We start from the raw sequence: 17,173 nt of genomic DNA, 5'->3' as shown, positions 1-17,173 counted from the left end.
CGGAGGTGAAAACTGTGACAAATGTTTATTCAGATTATTGCTCATTTCTCCGTCGTTATCAGTTAGCTTACCGGTATCTGACTGTATTGGTCCAATCTTTTCTTGTGTTTTAGTTTGATACATTTGAAAGAATCCCTTGGGGTTTGACTTTGCCTCCCTTGCTACCTCCAGTTGATTATTCCTCTTTGCTTTTCTTATCTCGGTCTTAACCCTACTGGCCAATACCTTATAATAATCTCGAAGGTAAACTTCACCACAATTTATTCTCCTACCTTATAGCCTTCCTTTGTCCAATAATATTCTTTAAACAAATATTTTTCCATTTAGGATCATTGTTGTCTGTCTCAGTTTTTTGTTTGGTATGTTCTGCCTTTGTGCATTAAATAACTCATTATTTAAACTGTTGTGGAACTCGTCAACCTCAGATCTCGTGATCAGGATCATCCTCAACCGTCATATTTTGTGAGGATATCGTTGTCAGGTCTTCAGGTAAAGTGAGCTCGCCCTTTGTGGGTACATTGTGTCAGGTCACCACACGTGAGGTCATGTAATCCATTCCCAAACGTTCTACCCCTTCTCTCAGCTGCCTTTTGAACCTATCAAAGTTTACCCTTCTGAAATCTGGGACTTTAATGGAATTTTCCTTGCGACTGCCATTAAATTCTAATTGGAATCTTATTTCTTTGTGACCGCTGTTGGCAAGTTCGTTCCCTACCTCGACATTACTAATGAGGTTTTCTCTGTTTGACAGAACTAAATCGAGTATATTATTACCCCGGGTGGGTTCGGTTATATGTTGACTAAGGAAACGGTCCTGAACTGTTTCAAAAAAATCCTCTGATTCTGAGTTTCTTGTAAGGTCGATCCAATCTATTTGGCTTAAGTTAAAGTCGCCTACTATACAGACTTTGCTATGCCTGGATGCCCTGCGCATTTCATCCCAAATAAGTCGCTCATTAACTCTATCAAGATTAGGAGGTCTATATATTACTCCTGCGATTAACTTTTCTCTACCATCAGTTAATTCTATCCAAATTGTTTCTGTAATCAGTTCAGTTTTTTTTTATTTCCTCATTTATTTCACACTTCGGATTATCCCTGACATAGATTGCTACTCTGCCTCCTTTCCTAATCTCCCTATTGGTATGGAATATTTTGTAATCGGCAATGTGGTATTCAACAGGTAACTCTCATGAGTCTAAGTTTATCCATGTTTCGGTGAATGTTATTATATCGATTTTTTCGGTACATACCAACGCCCTGATTTCATCCCTTTTGTTTCTCATACTTCTACTGTTTGTGTAGTAGACATTTAAGTTAGTCGTGTTCTGAGTCCTCTCTTTGACGCGTTTAGGTTTTAACTCCCTGCCTAATTTAGTTTTGTCATCATTCCTAGCACGATTTCCCTGTAACCTTTCACTCTATTTACCCGCTCCCACTGCTGTCTCCTCCACCTCTGTGCTCATATGTTCCCCTAGCAGTTTAAAGATTTGACATCTTTTGAACTGCCCTCTCGAGAGAGCCAGCCAGGGTTGCCACTCCATCCCTAGACAGATGCACCCCATCCCTAGCATAAAAGTCCCTCCTGCCGTAAAATTTTTCCTAGTTGTCAATGAATGGGACTGATATTGACTTGCAATATCTGTCAAGACGGCCGTTGACACCAATTGCCCTTGACAACCGTTCATTGCCAACTCTCCTTCTAGGCAGGACACCACATATGATAGAGATCCCTCCCTTCAACCTAATACGTTCTATAGCTGTCTTGAACTTATCAAGAAGCTCCTCACTCCTACACAGGCCAATATCATTGTCTCCTGCACTAAGGCAGATAATGGGTTTGTTTCCATTACCAGACAAGATTTTGTCCATCATGTCAACTATATCCCCCACACCAGCTCCTGGCAAACAAACCCTCATCCTATTTTTTTTTTTATCACAAAAAGCTCATCCAGGTACCGTACCTGGGAATCGCCAACAATTAAGGTTTTTGTACCTTATTTGTCAGCCATGTCCCTGACTATGCTAACGTATTAGGTTTTATATCTAGAAGTGTAAGTAATAAGAGTGCTGAGGTCATATTGTAATTATGTCTTGCGCTAGTCAGGCCGCACCTCGATTATGCTGTTCAGTTTTGGTGCCATTATTATAGAATGGATATCAATTCACTGGAGTCAGTGTAGAGAGGAATGACGAAAATTCTTCCGGGACTTAGAAACCTTCCATATGAAGATAGATTAAAGAAACTAAACTTGCATTTCCTAGAAAGACGAAGAGTGCGGGGAGATATGATATAAGTATTTAAGTGGGTGAAAGGAATCAATAAATGAGATATAGATAAAGTTCTTATAATATCCGAGCAGGATAGGACTCGTAGCAACGGATTTAATTTGGATAAGTTTAGGTTTAGGAGGGAGATAGGAAGGAACTGGTTCACAAATAGGGTGTTAGATGAGTGGAACAAGTTTAACAACTTTGTAGTAAGTGCTGGAACGCTGGAAAGCTTTAAAAGGAGGCTAGATAGATTCTTGGACGATAGAGTGTGGTTGTAACTCTCGACAGGAGCTGCCATGCACAGGCCAACCGGCCTATTGCAGACTTCTTATGTTCTTATGCACTTGCTGTGTGTCATTGCTGTATTACCGGTATTGCTGTCGTGTTGCTGCTGTGTTATTGCTGTGTCATTGATGTAGCGTTACTGTGCGTTATTGACGATATTGTATGATTTATTGGACTTGTGATGCCATGGTTTTGATGCGTGACGTCATAGTGTTGATGCGTGAAATCATAGTGTTGATGCGTGACGTCATATTCTTGATATATGCCGTCATTGTGTGTTGTCAAAACTTTCCCACTTCGTTTCGTTCAACGTTATAGATGTATTTTAAATATGTATACATTATACAGTATATATATGTATTGTATGCAGGTGTGGTAATTTGATCTTAAGAGTCACACATAAATATCGAAAATACAACAGAAAAAGGTATTATTCTTATTTAACTAGAGAGTGAGAGAGAGAGAGTATTGTAGTGGATTCCTCCCCTACAAACGCCGTTTGTCTTGTCGCTACTAGCTGATCCTCTTCGAATTCCCCAGCCTTCCCCAGCCTGCGCCTCGTGGTCTAGGTCGGTAACCAGCGCTGTCTAACAAAGCGGAGGTCAACTGTCAACCCACGCCTACCCCCGCTATATAAGACCTCACGTGGCCGTGACTGCCCTCTTTCTACCTACAGCCACCAGCAAGCAACACCTCCTCCGCTCCTGCCTGGTGGCCCTCGCTCCCGCCGGCGACCATGGCGCCCCACAAGCTGCCTGTCCTCCTCTGAGCACCCTCACCAACCAGCTCTCTCTACACCACGCTTGGACACACACTGCCACTCCCCAGCACCAAGCTGCATTGTACATCCAATACAATATGTATACAGAGAGCACATTGTGAGTTTCCTTTCTCCATCCCATCCTGAGTGTGAACCAATATCTCATAACTCCACAGTATTTTGTATAGTATTAGACTCTGGATAAAATATGCTTCGTCGTCTGTGTTGGCGTGACGTGTGTGTGTGTGTGTTAAGTGATGTATTGTGGCACCTTTTAGTACAGCAGCTGTTGTGTCGCGTTTGTTTACCCTTTCATCACCACCTTCACTGTGTAGAGTTTTTTGTGGTGTATGATGTGTTTGTGTGGTAAGTACTGTCTCACTCGACACACACACACACACACACACACACTCTCTCTCTCTCTCGACTTCGGCATTCACAACACAATCTCGACACACACTTAACTTACACTCACAACCCACACTCAAACCCCCTACACACACACTCAAAAACCACATACTGACCACACACACACACACTCAACACCAACACACTCTGGTCCACGAGGCAATCACACTGAACCATATTTTCCCCTCTATCAACAGTATTTTTCCACCGGGATAAACATCCAAACCGAATTAATATATTTTGTCCGAATAAACAGACGCCATTTTATGTCCCACCTGTTGGTCTACACTGAGTGGCTAATAACCGTATGATTTAAACCACTATTTTAATGGGTGACTGATTGTCAAAGGTCGTGTATAAAAATAAATAAAATCAGACGAAACATTATGGTATCTTTCACTTCAGGGTGTACATGGGATAGTCTATTGTATGTTGTCCTGGTTACCGTTATGTTATTTCAGCGGTATTATCTGAAACCCAAACTGCTGTTGTCATGTTGATGGGAAAAGGAAAGATAGAAAGTAAGGTTACATTTTCCAGACAGTTACTTGAGGGTAACAAGAGTTGTGTTCTGTGACGGGGTTTGAGTCATGACTAGATCTGAGAAGAGAGAGAGAGAGAGAGAGAGAGAGCTAAAGAGAGACAGATATAAAGGAGTGAGTGAAGGATAAAGAAAGAGAGAAAGTTACGGTTAACATCTTTATTGACAAAGCTTGTAGTACAGTTTGCCTATCCTGAGTAATTCAGTCAGGTCTTGACACTGAGGGTGGTATCACTTCTCACTGCCACGCAGGACAGAGGTTCATACACAAAGAAATACATCATATTCATTAACAGTATATATAGGTCAGAGTCGTGTGGGTGATATCACTGTTCACTGCCACGCAAGACAGTGGTTCATATACAGTAGAAGTCATATTCTATTTGAGGACTAATCAGTGTGGACTAGCAGCAAATTTAGGATAAACAGCAACAATGTCCTCAAGCACTCCTGATTCAATGTAATAATTACATAGTTCATGATACAATAAGCCAGGTGGCCTGAAGTCTTTGCTAGTGTCACATTCAATAGAGAAGAGTGATAGAAAGATCAAGAGGCAGAGAATATGTAAAAAAGAGTGAAAGAATAACGAAAGTCGGGCAGGCGAGCGAGAGACTGAAGAAACCTAACCTAACCTCCCCCCCCTCCACGTACAGTATATATTAAACAAGGATGAAGAAAAAATCGCTAAACCACAACCTTTGAGTAAGTATTGACACAACAAACCACAACACAGATTAACACATTAAGAGTGTGACGGTGAGTCTGGCCCCACCACCATACTGTGACCTATACCATAATAATTTATATCATCACCATACTCACCCAGCTAATTGTATATCGTCGTGCCGTAGTAGGAATTAATGTATTAGTTAAATAGAGTAATGATCATCATAAAATATTGTTTTTGTACATTCTGGAGACTGTTTTTTTTTGTACAAATTAATTCTTTTAATGTTGTATAGTTTGCCTTTTGCTGAGTTTATGTAGAGTGTTGGGACTCGTCGATGTACAGTATGTATGTGTGGCGACCTGTGGTGTAATGGTTAGCATGCTCGCCTCGCAAGTGAACGGATGTAACAATGTTGTGAGTGTTCGAGCCAATTGCAAGGGACCTGTGAGGGTGAATGCTTTAAGCCTTAACCAAAAAGAAAATCTGTGAGACGTGACGTCATGAAGAGGTGACGTCCCTTTGTGGGCGACGCAGTTTGAAAAAGACGGAGAGTTAAGTGTTGGTGCGTGTGGGTGTCATCTCCTCACAGGGCGAGGTATAGTGTGAGTACCTTTTAGGTTTATCCGTTTCACGAAATGTGTTGTGATTCATGTGACCCCTGGTTAGCTAGCTAGGAAGATAGGTTATTGTTTTGAAGTGTAACTGTTCATTTAGAGTAACTTCGTTAATAAACGAAGAACCATTATGATAGTTCTCAGTTCCCCTGTGTATGGAGTAGAGTATTGTCCGTTCTAAGTGTCTTTAGTGGGATGCAGTAATACAGTGAGTCCTAAGTAATAACTATTTCATATTTCCCCTTTGTTAAATGTTGTACCTTAGTCCTAGTATCCCCAGCCACCCACCTCCTTAGTCTCCCCGTGGTGTGTGAGGGCCTACATTCCTTAATACCCCTCAGCCCGCCTCAAGTCTCCCTCTCTCCACCCATAACCTTCCTCATCTCACAAGTATATAGAGAATGAAATAGATAATAAAGAAAGAGAATAAAAAAAAGAATAGAAAAGGAACAATAAAACGTTTTTTTATTAATCGTTAGACGGACACTCGTTAGTCTTCAATTAGAATATAACGTCCAATGTATATGAACCACTGTCCTGCATGTCTAAGGTGCTCTATTGTTTCCCTTTTCCCTGTGTGATTTTATCAAGATGTATATATGCATGTAAAATAAATCCCAAAATATTTATTTTTATATTTATTTTAATTATAATAAAAAGTGACCAAAATATTGAACAATTTAAATGAGATGAGGATGGAGAGAAAGTCACTGGCAAGAAATTTGATAAAAAAAACGTTTTTTGTTTTAAGTTTGGTGAAAATCTTAAAAAAAATAACTTACACCAAAAAATATTCCCCAACAAATCATTTAATTTTACTGTTGAGGAATTATTTTAGAGCAGCCGTGTAAATAAATAATCTGGAGAAAAATTATGTGTTGAATAATTTTTTAGTTTTCTCTGTATATATGAAGAAAAAAATAGAAAGGTATTTAGATTAGGTGTTTGTCTGTTTTGTTGGAATTTTGTACAGTTAGTAATTACATTCTGGACAGGTAGCAAAGGTGTTTTTTAGTTCAGATATAAACCCATTTACCTAGTTCTAATTTATAATTATATATATATATATATATATATATATATATATATATATATATATATATATATATATATATATATATATATATATATATATATATATTACATATAAAGAGAGGGAGGGGGAAAGAGAGACAGACAGACAGACTTACAGACAAACACAGACAGACAGAGATAAAGAAAGAGTATATCCGTCACCATGATCTAATACAATATGTAAAGTGACCATTTCTGCAAGTCCATAAATATAGAGCCGAGGCAGGGAGTTGGGGGGAGAGTTAGTGAGGGACAGGGCAAGAGTGATGAAGTGAGTGACGGAGGGAGGGAGTGAAAGTAAAAGAAGGAGAGATTGAGTGAGGGAGGGACTGAGAGAGGGAAGTAGCAAGGGAAGGGAAGGAGGGGATGGGGGAGGAAAGATAGAGAGAATAAAGGAGGGACTGAGTGATGGAAGGACAGAGAGAGGGAAGAAGAGAGAGAGAGAGAAGAAGAGAGTAAAGGACTGAAAGAATGAGTGAGGTAAAGGATGAAGAGAATAAGTGAGGGAAGAAGATAGAGACTGTGAGAGGGAGGGAGAGAAGAAAACAGACATAATAATTCAAAAATAATAATATTCCCACAACCCACATTAAGCATTCCTACATATGACGTCACCATTCCAGTTTTGTTCCTAATTCCAAGGTTTTTAATTACCCATAATGATTTAGAGACATTAATGTATGGTAAATAAACTACAAAAATACAGTAGAATAAACTAGACCCTTATTAATGTTATTTTTAGTATTATGATAAAAGTGATTTAGGTAGGACGGGAGTGAGGGTATTGTAATGTAAATAGTCGTGTTATGTTCAGTTACCATAAGAGTACATTAATACCTATTTGATTATTGTACAGTAATAGTTATTTAAATAGTACAGTTATGTATTCTCTTTTTCAAATACCTGTAGTACATTAATTTTATGGTAGTTCAAATAGTACAGTAACCCACTATTAGGTAGATTCCCTCCCCATTTTTCCCCTCTGATTACCCCTCCGATTTCTTCCTCTCCGATTATCCCCCATCCCACCCACCCACCCACCCCGATTTCCCCACCATTACCCCCCCCCCTTAATTTGCTAGATGAGTTTTTGAATACTAATTGAAAAAAAATAAAAATAAAACAACATTACATAAGAATATATAAATATTGTAAAATAAAAAAAAAGTTTAAAACAGTAAAAAAAAAAAACCTTACCTGTTTTGGGGGGAGAGTTTAAATGGCTGGCGCTTCCTGAGGAGACTCCCCGAGGGTGGTCATCTGGGAGGTGGTGTTTACAGTAGCCCAGTGTTGCCAGCTTCACGATCCTTAACACATTTTTCTTTATTGTTCGTATTTATTCAGTTCCCTTCACTCCAGTAACTGAACGATAATTTAGCGATACAGAAGAAAAAAAAAATTACACTCAAAATTATAGTCGTATTTTCACTTCAATATTTTGTTTTCATTTTATATTTTTTTCCTTCTATTTACATTTTAATAATTTGGCGCCAAAACTCATTTCTTATGTTTCTGTCGTTTTGTTAGTGAGGAGAATATTTCCTCACCTGAGTTAACATTATCAGACAGGTAAGGTCGGTAATGGTTCTTGATTATTGAAGAAAAACACAAATTACGTCTTTTGTTTTATTTTCAAATGGTTGGAAGTGAGAGGAAAGGGAGGTCTTCTCTTCTTCTTCTTCCTTCCCTCTTCTCTTTCATTCTCTCCTGCTTTCTGCTCCCTCTTTCTTTTCTTACCTTCCTTCCCCCTCTCCACCTACACCTCTCCCTCCACCTCTTCCTCCTCCTCCTATTGCCCTTAACTCTCCCCTCCCTTTCTCTACCCCCTTTCCACTCCTCCCCTACTCGGACTGCGTTTCATTCCCCCCCTCTCTCCCTCCCTCCCTTCTTTCTCCCACTCCCTTTGTTCTCTTCTCTTCTCTCCTCCCTCCCCCCCTCCGTCCCCCTCCCTTCCCCTCCCTTCCCCCTCTTCCCTCCCTCACCCTATTCCTCTCCCTTCCCCTCCCTCCCCTTCCCTCCCCCCCTCTCCTCCCCTTCCCCTCCCTCCCCATTCCTCCTAAAGGCATACTTGTTCGGGCCGGTGTTTACAATGTGGTTTAGGAGGGTCTTCGGGTTTATGTACCTTCCAGTGTTAATTTAAGCACTTGATTATGATGGTTTAACCCCCTGATGAAGATGGTTTAACTCCCCTGATGAAGATGGTTTAACCCTCTGATCATGATAGTTTAACCCCTGATGAAGATGGTTTAACCTCTGATGAAGATGGTTTAACCCTCTGATTATGATAGTTTAACCCCTGATTATGAGAAGATAGTTTAACCCCTGATGAAGATGGTTTAACCCCTGATTATGATAGTTTAACCCCTGATTATGATAGTTTGAATCCCCTGATGAAGATGGTTTAACCCCTGATGAAGATGGTTTAACCCATCTGATCATGATAGTTTAACCCCTGATGAAGATGGTTTAACCCCTGATTATGATAGTTTAACCTCCCTGATTATGATAGTTTAATCCTGATTATGATGGTTTAACCCCTGATGAAGATGGCTTAACCCCCTGAACCCCTGATGAAGATGGTTTAACTCCTGATTATGATGGTTTAACCCCTGATGAAGATGGTTTAACCCCTGATGAAGATTAAGTGAAGTGGCTTTGAACTCCTCCTGATTATGATGGTTTAACCCCCCTGATGAAGATGGTTTAACCCCTGATTATGATAGTTTAACCCCTCATTATGATAGTTTAACCCCCTGTTTAACCCTGATTATGATAGTTTAACCTCTGATTATGATAGTGTTTAACCCCTGATTATGATAGTTTAACCCCTGATTATGATAGTTTCTTAAACTCTCTGATTATGATAGTTTAACTCTATTATATAGCTTTAACCCCTGATTATGATGATTTAACCCCTGATTATGATTTTAACCCCTGATTATGATGGTTTAACCTCCTGATTATGGATTTAGTTTAACCCCTGATTATGATGGTTTAACCCCCTGATTATGATGGTTTAACCCCCTGATTATGATAGTTTAACCCTCGGCTTATGATGGTTTAACCCCCTGATTATGATAGTTTAACCCCCTGATTATGATAACTAGCCCCTTCATTACAATGGCTTAACCCCTTCATTATGATGGTTTAACCCTTTGATTAAGTTTGTGTAACTCTTGTGTACGATAATTAACCCCTTGAGTACGATCGTTTCACCCCCTGAGAAATCGTACTGAAATGTTTAAGTCGTCGTACTCAAGAAATTAAGTCATCGTACCCAAGAGGTTATGCCATCGTACTCAAGGAAATAAGACGTCGTACTCAGAGGATTAAGACGTTATACTGAAGGGGTTATGCCATCGTACTCAAGGAATTAATTCATTGTACTCAAGAGGTTAACTATAATGTAAAATACCAGCTATAATTAAACTGTTTAAGTAAAGCATATTAAGTAAACTGCGGGTAAAAATATACTTAGAAATTTATAAACAAGTTAGAAATTGTTAGTAGAGTTAACTAGGTATGGTAACTAACAGGTAGAGTTAACTAGGTATGATAATTAACAGGTTGAGTTAACTAGGTATGATAATTAACAGGTAGAGTTAACTAGGTATGATAATGAACAGAGTTAACTAGGTATGATAATGAACAGAGTTAACTAGGTATGATAACAGGTTGAGTTAACTAGGTATGATAATTAACAGGCAGAGTTAATTAACCCAATCCTGCCGCAATGGACTATAATTAACCCAAGCCGGACGCAATTAACTATAATTAACCCAAGCCGGACGCAATGGCCTGTAATTGACCCAAGCCTGACGCAATGGTCTATAATTAACCCAAGCCTGATGCAGTGGACTATAATTAACACAAGCCTGACGCAATGGACTATAATTAACCCAAGCCTGACGCAATGGTCTATAATTAACCCAAGCCTGACGCAATAGACTAATTAACCCAAGCCTGACGCAATGGACTATAATTAACTGTTCACAATTGCCAAAGGTCACCGACAATGAAATTTGGGGAGGACGCTCGAGGCCACAGTCACCTGTTATTAGATACGGAAAAAAAATTAATAATAAAATCACACCAGGTAGAGGAGTCTAAATGACGGCGGGAAAATCATCAAACAGTGTCAGATGATGGCATTGGCGGGAACCATTATTTTTTTTTTCACACACTGGGTAATAAATACTTTTTTGGCATCTTATTCGACGTGAATCAGGTCATTTAATTTTTAATTGGTAAAAAAAAAAGATTTCACTTAATTATGCCGCGTTAAAAGGCACCGATAGCAGCACAGTTTGTTAAGTTGTAGATTATTTCCGTAATGTTTACATCAAGTCACGTCTGTCTTGGTAAAGTTCGTCGCACTTCACTGTAAACTGTCGTATAAAGTGAGTTGGTTAAATCCGAGGATGACGATGACGAAAGTTTGGACGAGGAAATAATTTGGTGGTGAGTTATTTACTTGTCCTGTCTTTGAGGCGAAACGAGGTGAGGCTAGGTGAGGCGAGGCTAGGTGACTGAGGACGCCAAGGAACGACTCGTGTCCGCTCCCCGTGCCTGCTGAGCGATGAGTGACCAGCAACTGCCTCAACCACCACCGCCACCAGCTCCTCCTACTACTACCACCACCACAACCACCAGCTGCTGCTGCTACTACTACTACTACCACAACCACCAGCTGCTACTACTAGCACCACAACCACCTCCATCACTACTAGCACCACAACCACCTCCACCACCAGCTGCTACCACCACCTCCAGTTGCTACCACCACCACCACCTCCAGCTGCTACCTCCACCACCAGCTGCTACCACACAACCACCAGCTGCTGCTGCTACTACTACTACTACCACCTCAACCATCAGCTGCTACCACCACAAGCCACCAGCTGCTGCTGCTACCACCACAACTTTTTTTTTTTTTAGAGTGGCCTTCAGCCTCCCACAATAGCCACACCTTCGCCGCCATTTTATTACCTTAATATTAAATATCCTAATACATAAGTAGCCATCCTAGCAATGTTGAGTTAGTTGAGCCGCAGATCTATGCTGCATTCAGTGAGTGTAGCCTCATAGTCAATATCTGCAGCTGTTGTCGGCTTTGGGGCCGATGCTCTTGTTCCCCTGAGGCAGAACAAAGCAGACCTAAGGAGAAAGAAGGACAGTCGACATCTCATCCAGGCTGTAACATAACTTCTGGGCTGCTGCTTCTGTTCGGATATCACCTCCGTGAGTCTGGCGTAGAAGCATCTTGCACTTGGTGCCATCCCACCAGAGGTTGTGAACACTAGAGGAGTGAAGCTGCCTTGATCAACGTTCTGAATTCTCTCCCCATATGCCCTTATATTGTCGTTCTAGTTCCTCTTGTGTGCAGCATCGAGAGCTAGGTTACAGTGACATGCGGCCATGGGATAAAAAATCCTGATGTCGAAGAAAGCTCGCTGTCCCCGCGTCCAGAATCCTCGAGCACTGACGTCAACACGGGCTTCGTTGGGTGTGTTTGAAGTCCTATGTTGGAAATTATCACCATCCAATGGAAGGAGGGTCGGTTCTACCCCGACATCACGGCAGATTTCCTTCAACATATTTGCTGTGAGATCCCTTACTTCGTCTTACCTCATGCATATGAAACCCCTTTCTTGCACACCATGGTATGATCGACGTCAAAGGAAGAGCCACACACGCATTGGGAGGCCAAACCTTCTACTGGCCTACCATACCTGAGAGCAATGGCATCTGTAAATTCTTGTTTATTGAGACTGAAACCATTTGCCCTTGTCGGTAACGTAGTTAACCAGTTCGAGGCGCCCACCTCCTGCTCTATAGCTACTTTTTTTTCTTCAAATTCTCTGGTTCTTGCAGCATCAGTTGCTGCAACTTATCACTTTGGCAGCGCTGTCGTTCTGTCATAATGGACCTTCGGATCTTGTTTACTTCACTGTTATCCACCTCACCTGTTGCGTTCTGAGCTATTATGTGGTCCGTGAGGGCTGCCTTGAGCTTAACTGAGTTTTGATGTTCGGTGGCAGCATTTTCCTCTGGATTGGTCAATCCCATTCCTCCCAGTCTCGGTGGTAGTGCAAGGAGTAATCTTTCTGCTGGGGTTAGGTGAAGATGTTTCACTAATTTGGGAATGAAATTGACGCTGATAGCTTCTTCCAGAGGGTGGAGGAGGGGTCCGATATCAGGTATAGTGCGCATCAGGGTAGTTACAGCAATGCTTGACTTCATGGGTAAATGCCGTAAGAGCCGCATGTGGCTCTGTTTTAGCAATATCAGACAGAGCTTGGATTTCCCTAACCCATTCATTCACCTTTCCCGTTACTAATCGGTCTTGAAGTCCGTCGTGCCGCTTATTGCGCCTAGTTGTCTTTGGCCATCCTTTGTTATTTTGACCTCACTTCCACCGAACACCTCCATTGCCCGTTCATAATGTTCTGGCTTTACAATGAGGAAGGACTTGCTGGCGTTTGGGTAGTACCCTATTTGTGGGCCTCGTGATGTTACCATGTCCCACCACTTTTTGATGTCCTCCACTTTTCCTGCTCCTGTAAGGTCATCAGCATACTCCACTTGCTTGACCTCGGTTGTTTCAAATTTTATTGTGTGTTGGAGCACGGATAGGCCAATTGCGTACATTGCCATTACAACAGGGTCCCCCTGCGTTGTTCCCTCTGTTGACTGTATGATGGTATCCCCTCTTAGAGCCTTGTTGTTAACTGTATAAAGGTCTGATGGATTCTTATAGGTGTTTTCAACATACATTGCAAAGCTTGGACACTTGATCGTGATGTTGTGCAGTGCAGCCTTGCGGTTAAGTATGTTAAATGCGTTTGAAGCGTCCACCACAACATCCTACTACCACCACAACCTACTACCAATACCACCACAACCTCCTACTACTACCACCACAACCTCCAACTACTACCATCACCACAACCACCTACTACTACCACAACCTCCACCACCAGCTCCTACTACTACCACTACCACTAGCTCCTACTACTACCACCACATCCACCACCAGTACCACCACAACCCTACTACTACCACCACAACCTCCGACTACTACCATCACCACAACCACCTACCACTACCACCACCACCACAACCACCTACTACTACCACCACCTCAATTCCACCAGCTGCCACTACCACTACCACTAGCTCCTCCTACTACCACACCACCTCCACCACCAGCCCTCACCACCACACCACCTCCACCACAAGCTTCCCGTACTACTACCACCACCACTAGCTCCCTACCACTACCACCACCTCCACCACTAGCTCCTACCACTACCACCACCTCCACCACTAGCTCCTACTACTACCACTACCACTAGCTCCTACCACTACCACTACCTCCACCTCACTACCTCCCACACACCACCACCACTAGTTCCTACCATCACCACCCTCAATCTCCACCACTAGCTCCCTACTACTACCACTACCACTAGCCCTACCACTCACCACTACCTCCACCACTAGCTCCTACCACTACCACCACCTCCACCCACTAGCTCCTACCACTACCACCTCACTTCCACCACTGTTCTACCTCACTCACCACCACCTCCACCACCAGCCCTACTACTACCACTACCACTAACTCCTCCTACTACCAAATTCTCCTCACCACCACCACCAGCCTCCCACTACTACCACCTCACCACCACAGTCTCTACTACTACCTCCACCACCTCCACCACTAGCTCCTACTACTACCACCACCTCCACCACTAACTCCTACTACCACCACCTCCACCACTCAGCCTCCTACCACTACCACCACACCTCCACCACTAGCTCCTACCACTACCACCTCACCTCCACCACCAGCCCTACTACTACCACCACCTCCACCACCACCAGCTCCTACTACTACCACCACCACTAGCTCCCACCACTACCACCACACCACTAGCTCCTAACACCACTACCACCCTCACCTCCACCACAAGCTCCTACTACTACCACCACCTCCACCACACAAGCTCCTACTACTACCACCACCACTAGCCCTACCACTACCACCTCACCACTAGCTCCTACGACTACCACACACAACCTCCACCACAAGCTCCTAGCATGACTACCACCACCTCCACCACTACTAGCTCCTACGACTACCACCACCTCCACCACTAGCTCCTCCTACGACTACCTTCACCACCAGCTGCTACACACCATCACCACCAGCTGCTCACCATTACCACCAGCTGCTACCACCACTACCACCAGCTGCTACCACCACTACCACCAGCTGCTACCAATTATTACTTCACCTCTGCTAGCTGCTACCACCACACACCACAGCTGCTACCACCATACCGCCCCATAGCTGCCACCACCACTACTACCAGCTCTACCACCACCACTACCACCTCCCTTCTAATACCAATACCATCAACAGCAGGTGTTACCTCCACTCACTAAACTTTTCATCACAAACACATCAATGCCACACCCACCCACCCACACTCCAGTAAGTGCCAACCCTAAAACTAGTCACCCCTCCAACCTATACTAGTGCCACCCACCCACCCACAGTAGTGCCACCCTACCACCCACACTAGTGCCACCCTACCACCCACACTAGTGCCTCCTTTACTACCACCCATCCTCGTACTGTCATCCATTCACCAGCGCTCCGCCCACCACAACAATAGAACGACTTCCAAATCCCTTACCATATTTATCTCTCTCTCTCTCTCTCTCTCTCTCTCTGTAATCAACATTGAGACGCATCATCACTACCTGCCACAGTGAGTGCCTCCACCTATCCTTCGCCATCTTGATATATACTACTCTGAGTGGCAGAGTTCTAGTCGAAGTTGATTTTTTTTTCTAATTCTATATAATCAAATGTTACCTAATTTCTCGTAGCTGTAACCGCGAATGTAATTGTACTCCAGGGAAATCGTTATCAGGTCAAATGTACTTAAACCAATTCAGTCATAATCTTAATGTACAGTAATCAAGAAAAAACACTGTAATCCTAACCATAATCCAAAATATTTATACTTAGATTGTGTAATCCGAATCGTAATGCAGAAAAATGCAGATGTAACATATCAATCATAGCCGGTGCCGTGTGAAGGTCACAAGTGGCGGCGACCCTCCCTACACCACTAGCCTCTAGATCACTGTCCAACATTATTACCCAGTCCTTTTATATCAGTCACAGATCAATCACTATAAGTTTACACTATTTTTGGTGGAGTTTGGTATGTGTCTCGGTGGAGAAGTGAGGGGTTAACAACCGGCAACCAGAGTGCCACCGACATCCTCATCCATGGTGGTCAAGACGTGGGTCCGTGGCCTGTTCGTCTGTGTGTGTTTGTAAAGATATATGTTAGTGCTTCCTATAAATATATGTATGCTTAGAATGCAGTACCTGTACATACACATGGACTATACTTGTATATAGGCGTGCGTTATAAAATATTAGGTTAACACACCACATGACACACTCGCACGCACACACGCACGCAGGCACACACACACACACACACACACACACACATGACACACACACACACACACACACACACACACACGCGCGCACACACACACACACACACACACACACACACACACACACACACGCGCGCACACACACACACACACACACACACACACACACACACACACACACACACACACACACACATTCTCTGTTACGCAGGTTTTACTGCTCCACAAAAATTGGATTGGGGAACAGTTTACAAATATTTGTGTAGTAATACTGGGATGGCTTACTGAGGGTGCCACCAGATGTGTTGAGGGTGCCACCAGGGTGCTGAGTGGTGCCACCAGGGTGCGTGTTGAGGGTGCCACCAGGGTGTGTTGAGAGGTGCTACTCAGGGTGTGTTGGAAGGTGCTACCAGGGTGTGTTGGAGGGTGCTAACAGGGTGTGTTGAAGGTGCCACTAGGGAAAAGTTGAGGGTGCCACCAGGGTGTGTTGAAGGTGCCACCAGGGTGTGTTGAGGGTGCCACCAGGGTGTGTTGAAGGTGCCACCAGGGTGTGTTGAGGGTGCTACCAGGGTGTGTGTTGAGAGGGTGCCACCAGGGTGTGTTGAGGGTGCCACCAGGGTGTGTTGAGGGTGCTACCAGGGTGTGTTGAAGGTGCCACCAGGGTGTGTTGAGGGTGCCACCAGGTGTGTTGGAAGGTGCCACCAGGGTGTGTTGAAGGTGCCAACAGGTGTGTTGAGGGGTGCCACCAGGGTGTGCTGGAAGGTGCCACCAGGGTGTGTTGAGGGTGCCACCAGGGTGTGTTGAAGGTGCCACCAGGGTGTGTTCAGGGTGCCACCCAGGGTGTGTTGAGGGTGCCAATTAGGGTGTTGAGGGTGCCACCAGGGTGTGTTGGAGGGTGCCAACAGGGTGTGTTGAAGGTGCCACCAGGGTGTGTTGAGGGTGCCACCAGGGTGTGTTGAAGGTGCCACCAGGGTGTGTTGGAGGGTGCCACCAGGGTGTGTTGAGGGTGCCACCAGGTGTGCTGGGGTGCCACCAGGGTGTGTTGAGGT

General features: G+C 43.5%; 1 protein-coding gene across 1 annotated transcript in view; it reads right to left on the bottom strand.

The window, feature by feature from the left end:
* Window positions 1-11,201, bottom strand: part of LOC121857258 — a 111,267-nt gene extending 100,066 nt beyond the window's left edge. Inside the window, exons 1-2 of the mRNA XM_042353249.1 lie at window positions 11,104-11,201; window positions 7,827-7,991 (exon numbers count right to left, since the gene is read on the bottom strand). The gene's annotated coding sequence lies outside the window, so the exon portion shown is untranslated. The remainder of the gene's footprint in view (window positions 1-7,826; window positions 7,992-11,103) is intronic.
* Between the last annotated feature and the right edge of the window lie 5,972 nt (window positions 11,202-17,173).

The sequence above is a fragment of the Homarus americanus genome, unplaced genomic scaffold (assembly GCF_018991925.1).
Source record: "Homarus americanus isolate GMGI-L3 unplaced genomic scaffold, GMGI_Hamer_2.0 scaffold20465, whole genome shotgun sequence".
NCBI classification, from domain to species: domain Eukaryota; kingdom Metazoa; phylum Arthropoda; class Malacostraca; order Decapoda; family Nephropidae; genus Homarus; species Homarus americanus.
The sequence above is the reverse complement of the archived record's forward strand: the minus strand, read 5'-3'. Positions and strand labels throughout refer to the sequence as shown.